At 28.7% G+C, this 7,744-nt stretch overlaps 1 long non-coding RNA gene across 1 annotated transcript; it reads left to right on the plus strand.

Moving 5' to 3' along the window:
• The first annotated feature begins 2,690 nt into the window (after positions 1 to 2,690).
• LOC145108898 (uncharacterized) lies at positions 2,691 to 5,470 on the plus strand. Its single transcript, XR_013708630.1, has 4 exons — positions 2,691 to 2,870; positions 3,153 to 3,187; positions 3,546 to 4,198; positions 4,274 to 5,470. It is a non-coding gene; the product is annotated as an uncharacterized LOC145108898 (long non-coding RNA).
• Positions 5,471 to 7,744: the final 2,274 nt, after the last annotated feature.

Consider the following 7,744-nt stretch of genomic DNA (forward strand, 5'->3'; position numbering starts at 1 on the left):
AGCCTGGGAGGGTTCACTCTGATATTTGACATATGATTTTGATGCATTGATAGATGATATGAGATTTTTGAGATACACGACTTATGACATTTTGATACTTGTGGTTTTGTTTTCATGATGTTTGACAAATATGGTTTTCTTAAATGATTTAAAACGAAATTTTGGATCGTATTTTTGGGATGTTTCATTTAGTCTATCATGGAGATGATAGTGCTTTTCACTTAATCTTTTTCCTATTCACTCCAATATGAACGACAAAGCATTGATTCGACGTTACTATATTGCGTAGATATCCTTTTTAGTCTATCATGGAGCTGCTAGTGTTGCATTTAGTCTATCAAGATCTTTTTAGTATATAAAAGGATCATTGTTACCAATACATAAATAAACTCTTCTTCTCTTCCCTTCTCCGTTCGAATAAATTAATGACAATCATATTGAAACCTTTCGTAGGGGTGGTTTATATAACGCACTAAATCAATACATCTACAACGATTGGATCATATGTAGAATTTTAAAACTGACCATGTTTGTTTTTTTCTTTATAGTTTTGTATATTAATATGCTGAGACAATTTCCAAACTGACCAGGTATGTATTTTATTTGTCAGGTGTTTAGCACTCGTGAAAATATGAATGAGTGGGTTGACCATGTGTGATCGTCATAGACAGAGAGTTAGCCTTACTGAATGCATGTGCAAATGTATTCCCCGCATCCAACCGGTTACTTTGTAGATGACACATATTTGAATGTATAAAGAAACATTGCAAACCAACTTTAAAGTCTAAGGGTATTTGGGGATCATATAAGAAAGTATGGGCGAATCTAATTGAGTCATCGACAAGGAGATCATATTTAGAAAACTATGCTCAACTTCAATCACGTTCGATTGAATGCTTACGTTGGACCATATAGATCATGCAATAATTGTCGTCCTGAAAGAGTTAACTTATCAAATAACTAGTAAACTGTAAAATTTTAATTTGTTTATTAATAACATTGTATGCTTACGTTTATTTGTTTAATTTGTTTAATTTGCTTAATCAAATGTAAAATTTTAAATTTTTAATCAAATTAATCGAATGTAAAATTTTAATTTTTTTAATGTTTAATGTTTAATTTGTTTAATAATAACATTGTATGTTTAATAATAACGTTGTAGTGACAATCTTTAGAAATTGTTCATTTTTTTAAGGGTAAAATTTTAAATTTTAAATTTTCGTTTTAATGTTTTTAACTTTTTTAAGGGTCAAATTTTAAAATGTACAGAAAATCAATATTTTTATATGTTTAAATTCACAAAAAAATCAATATTTTTACTTTCGATTTGTTTCAGTCATTTAGTTTAGGTTTGCAGTCAATATGAACGGAAAAATAACATAGATATAGTCAGAGCGGAAAAATAAAACTTAGAGATAGTCTTAATAAAAATAGTTTAAAAAAAGCAAAAAAAAAAAATATGTATTTAAAAAAAGAAAAAGAAAACAAAAATATGTATTTATTATAAAGATAGTTCAAAAATAAAAACAAAAAGAAAAAAAAAACAAAAAAAAAAGAAAAAATAACATAATATGGCGAATTAAGGGGTGCATAGAAAAATGGGAAAATGACTTACGAAGGTAATCATCTTTATCGTTTTGTTCATATTTATGTAACTTTTTTATTTTTGTGCACATTTGACCATTTAGCTTGTTATATGTGTTAACATATTGGCAATGTCACCGGCTATAGTAGGTGACAATGCTAATATGTGAACAAATTAACAAGTTAAATGATTAAATGTATATATGAAAAAAGAAAATTACCTAAATGTGAACAAAACGAAAAGTTAATTATCCTGATAAGTCATTTTTCTCTTTTAATAGAGACTTTATTTTTCATATTTTGTTTGTATTATTTTTTTCAAACGTTATTTTTAAAATATCTATATTTTCATAAATATAAATTAAATATTGACCAATTTTAAAGTTTATTTTTTAATTAATAATAACAATAAAGTTAAATAAATTAAATATGTAACAATAATTATGGAGAATCTTTTAAGAAAAATAAAAAGAAAATATTACTTAGCAAATAAAAAACAAAAAAAATCTAAATAATGTAAATGTTTTAAAATTATTCAAACTTTTTAATAATTTTTAATTAGAAGTTTGTAAACTTTTAATTTTTTTACTACAACATTTTAAACTAGTATTTAACAACAATATTTAAAATGCTATAAAAAATATTAAATTATCATACAAAATCTGTGAAACACTTTAAAACTGTTGTAAAAGAAAATTTAAAAATAAATGTATGAAAGTTATAAAAAAATTGTATGAAAATGTAAAAAAAAAAAGTAAAAAAAAGTTTAAAACATTTATAAGACATTTTGTTTAAAAACACTTGTATTAAAATTATATGAAAGAACAAAAAAAGTTTAAAAAAAATTTTATAAACAATGATTTAAAACATTATATTAGAAAATTTGTAGGAAAAAATATCATAAAAATGTTGTAAGAAATTAAAAAAAAAATTAATTTTGTAAAAAAATTGTTCACATTTAAACAACTTTCTTTTAATGGTCAAATGTATACAAAAAAATATGAAATCAACGAACAAAACGAAAAGTTTATTGTAATACTTAGTTTAAGGTGGGCGTTAGCCCTGAGGTCAGATTAGGTCATTTTTGTTTTTATTTTTCAACATTTATCAGCTTCTTTGTGCCCCTCATTCTGGTTTGCCTTCGACCCCTCATTCTCTCTTACCCCAAACACTTATCCTATTTCAAACTCCAAATTTATGTTGTCTTTCTCTCCTATACCTTCATCAACAGTGATGTGTCCACACCTTCATGAAGTGTCTCCATCAAGCCAATCGTTTCCTTCATGGTATTTAATACTTGTACTTCATCTATCGTATAATAATTTTTACACTTTGTATTGTACTTCATGCATTGGTTTCAAGCTGAAGAAAGGTTGTTTAAAAGCTTTTTTTTTTTTTTTTTGTTTTGTTTTTTTTTTTTTTTGAAATAGACACATGATGAAATCAACATTAAACTTAAATCATCCAAAATGCAGGACGTTTATAAGCTATTTACAAACAAACTTGATTAAATCATGTGTTTTCTTCAAATAATCATGTTTTTGATTTCGTTATTTTTTGTTTTGCAGGTTATATGGTTGTGATTTTGGACAAATCGAATTAGGTATAACTCATTATTTGGCTTCTCATTTTATGATATTTAGTAAAATGTTGCAATATATGTCGTATGTTATTCCTGTCCGCTCCAACTGATGTATCAGTAGAACTTGATTTCAGTTTGGCTACAAGAAAAGATCATGGAGAAGCTCAATTAATCCTTTTTGTTATTGGATTTGTTTAATTGCGAAATTACTAAACTGTCCTTGGTTTCTTTCAACCCAATTCACATTTATGCAACAAAGTTTTGTTTTTTAGGACCTGTTGTGCATAAATGGTGAAATTATGATCTGAGAGAAGATATGAAAAGATCATGCTCTTTGTTGTCTCATATGTGAAGCTTTGTGGCTTTATTGTTATCTCAGGGTACTAAATGGAGGTTTTGGAAATACCAAAATAAACAAGGTAAGAAGCAGGGGTATAATGGGGAGAATGATCAAAACTTTTATTAAATAAAAATGGAGGTCAGAGGTTATATCCTTTGTTTTCACATATTTGGTCAATGTTCTAAATAGAATGATATTTCCTTTGATGTTGCAATGGTCATTGGATTTGACTTTGAAAAATCTGAAATTTTTATTAAACTTGTGTTATATATCTAATAATTTCCTTTGATTTTATAATAACTTGAAATCAGTCCCCTCACTAAATAATGCTGTCAAAAAAGTGTGATATCTGTATAAAAAAAAAAAAAACTCATTATTAATATATTATAAAAAATCAACTATAAACTCAAATAAACAAATTTAAGTTTCATAATACAAAAAACAATTAATATATAAGTAGTTAAAGTTTTTTAACATGCATTTAGATGGTATGATATTTATTTAGGGTATTAAACGGGACCAAAAAATTAATTAACCATAATAAGTAAATACATCTTAGTTATCATCGTACAATGAATGAGAAGGCAAACGGGCGACAAGTTGCGCAACATTGTTATGCATGATCCGTTGTACTCTACTAAGAAGCTCCACCGCATCCGGCGCAAGAAAACCAAACGTATCAAATGCAAATGGTATGAACATGTGTTGATTTTCCATGTACGGTTTCTTATGTTTGGTGACGTTGCATGTAACAACTTTTAATGCAGTCTGTTCTACCGTGAAACCCTCAACCCTCAAGCCTACAAGAGGGGATACCCCCGTAAGGTTCACACATGGGTGTTTGTTTCCCTCCAAGTAAATATTTATTTCATTATACAAGTTTTGAATGTATTGATGCTATATCTTCGTTTCATTGCTCCTTGTAACACTTCTATGGTTCGCTTATAGATTTTTTTTTAATTGTTTTTAAGAGATTACCCCTACCTAAAGTTCCATTCTCCAAGATGATTTCATCCCGGTGCCTTTACATTTCATTCTCCAACCCTTAAAATCTACATCTAAACCATCATACATTCTCTTTAGCAAACTCGAACCCCTATATCTTGCACTGCCACAAGCCCTAAACCTCACTCTTGAACCTGATTTCAAAGAGGTGCTACTATGTACACACCATCTATAACACTCCACCCTAAATTTAGCCTATAAAACCCAAACTCCAAAAATTATGTGCTCCATTTTCCAATAATATGTCGTGTGTATCTATACAATGTGAGGAGTTTTTCATTTTTCTTAAAGTTATTTATTTATTTTTTTTCCCAAAACTTATAACATCTGGAAAGTTAGTTTTTCCCAAAACTTATTTTTTTCAAGTACCGACATGATGTGGTTAGGGATGTTCTCTTTGATGCTTGTCGGCGTGCTGATATTTCTGTGAAGAAAGAAGCGCCCGTGAACTTTTTGACGGACCCGCATGATAGAAGATCAACACTCAAACCGGCTAACATTTTTGTCTTTGGATGGGTAGGAGGGAAGCACGCTTGTGTGGATCTTACTGGGGTCTCTCCTCTCGTAGGTTTGAGGAGTGGGGGTTTTACAGCAGGACATGCCGCTTTGGAAGCCGTTGCATGCAAAGTGGCAAAACACGAGAATGCATGTATAGAAAATCAACATTTGTTTGTACCCTTTGCATTTAATACATTTGGTTTTCTCGCATCAGAAGCGGTGAAGCTCCTCAACAGAGTTCAACGGGCCTTGCATTCTAATGTTATATCTCATAGATCCATAGATGTTGTTTTCAAAAGAATTGATTTTGTCATCTAGAAAGGGGTAGCGGCGCAACTTGTTCCCCGGTTGCCTTCCGTTGATATGTATTGACCTCTGTTATGCTATATATTAAGTGGTATTTTGCAAAAAAGGAATAGTGTGGCTAAACGTGACTTCCGAATTGCCCAAAACATCATTGAAATAAAAGAGGTTAACTTAAATTTAAGAAAAACGATTGAGAACAATTAGTTGCGAATATATATCTTTTCTAATCATATATAAATTATTATTTTATAAAAAGTATATCATTTTTTTGTTTTATCTATCTTATGAAAAATAAGCTTGAAATATAAATTAGATGATAATAAAGTTAATAACATTTTAATTAAATATCATAAAATAATAATAAAATTTAAATTTTGTTAGATAATAATAACATAATGATAATAATAAGAGATAATAATTAATTATAATTTTTTTAACTTTAGATTTAAGTTTAGAATGAAAATAATTAAAAAATAATTAGAAAAATGGGTAAATTGTGAAGATACACCAATAAAAAAAAGTGAAATAAAAAAAATAAAAGGGGCAGATAGGTTGAGTAAACCACAAATTAGAAAAACCCAAATATCACTCATCTGTATTTTCGTAGTCAACAATAATTCAGCCCCAATTTCAAACAAACAAACAAAAAAAAAAAAAAAACAGAAGCCGTCTAAAAAATAAAAAAAGCGGCAGATATATCCAGAGGTCCCCAATCAAAATTAGTCAAAATCTGTGCCATTTTCAGACCATATTTTTTCACTCTCCATTCTGATTTGAAGATAGGCAAATGTTATTTAATTATTTTTGGCATGAAATTATGATTTCGGATAATCAGATTATGCTTGTGGATAAACGGATTCTTCTAATTTTGTAAATTAGACTCTGCTTTTTTCCAAACTTACTTAAATACATGTGATATTGTTAAAAATAGTTTTAATTGTTTATATATGAGTACGAAAATATGCTTCAGAGGTTGATCTTGGGTTCATGTATGTTTGTTGCATTTGGCATGTGTTATTCGAATAACACATGATTTGGAATTTGAATCCTCCTACTCATGACCGAATCATCCTTCTGATGATAAAAAAAATTACAACATTTCCATGAAATGAAATTAGTTAGAGTTAGGATTTCATTCTTTTTTCTTACATTTTCTTTTGCTCTCCTTTTATGTTCATAAATTTAGCCTTTTATAATTTCGATATGTTTCTTATATTCTTTTTTTTGAAATTTTGTACATGTAAAGTTCTTAACAGTCTTGAAGGCCTCATATTCTCAAGTTCTAAGTTTCTTTTTTCTAGAATACCCCTTATTCAAAATTTGTATTTTAATGATAGAAGTAAGATTATGTATTACTTTTATCACATATGGACCATTTATGTATTTGTTTCATGATATTGTAAGTTTCAAAACCATAATGTCTTATATTCAATTGGTTTACATGGTTTCATTTATCTATCTTTGTGCGAGTGTGTTTTGTATGTTGTATGTAGGTTTTGGGCGTGTTCGACAAAACTAGCTGGTAGCGGGTAGCTTGTAGCAGGTAGCGGGTAGCTTGTAGCTTGTAGCGTTTTGTTAAACGCTACATGAAGTAGCATTTGGATTTGGATCGTTTTGATTAAACTAAACGTTAGAAGCTTGTAGTGCCAAACCAGACTTTCTGTTTTAAAAGGAGCGTTTTGTCAAACGCTAGAAGCTAGAAGCTCTCAAACGCTCCAAAACGTTCCGTGCCGAACACGCCCTTTATCTATGTGTATGAGAGTTTTAAGGAAAACATTTTAATTTTTAAAAAAAGGGACCTGTATACGGTTGAGGTAATTGAGACATTATTAAACTGTCCCTGGATTCTTTCAACCCAATTCATGTTTATGCAACAAAGTTTTGCAAAATTAGGACCTGTTGTGCATAAATGGTGAAATTTTTATCTGGAAATATATTTGCTAAATATGGGATGTACTTTGTAATTTGTTTTATTATAAAGATATAGTAAATCATTAGATAATTTAGTTTTATACTCTATTTTAAAGTTCCTTTGTAGAAAATAGATCAATATTTTCGAATTGTTTTATCACCTTTCACCGAATCTTGTATGTTTCTAATTACTTTTATTTTTATCCTACCAAAGATTTTAATCAACCCGGAGTTTACACATCAAACGTGGTATACGAAGAAGTTTTACATGATACGTAAAATACAATTTTGTATGCAAATTATTGATATGTTTTCGAATGGTAATGATATATGTCGATGCAGTGTATGTTTTCTTGGACTATCATATGTTTGATACATAAAACAGTTTTGAAATATGATGTCATATCTAAAAATTCAATTGCTAGCTGATTTGTGTTTTTGAACATACTATTACTTTTATCTCGAATATACATTACATAACAAAAACTAACCGCATGAAAAAATTATGTGCCGCCCCC

The sequence above is a fragment of the Lactuca virosa genome, chromosome 4 (genome assembly GCF_052849685.1).
Source record: "Lactuca virosa cultivar CGN04683 chromosome 4, Lactuca_virosa_CGN04683_v6, whole genome shotgun sequence".
Lineage (NCBI taxonomy): Eukaryota > Viridiplantae > Streptophyta > Magnoliopsida > Asterales > Asteraceae > Lactuca > Lactuca virosa.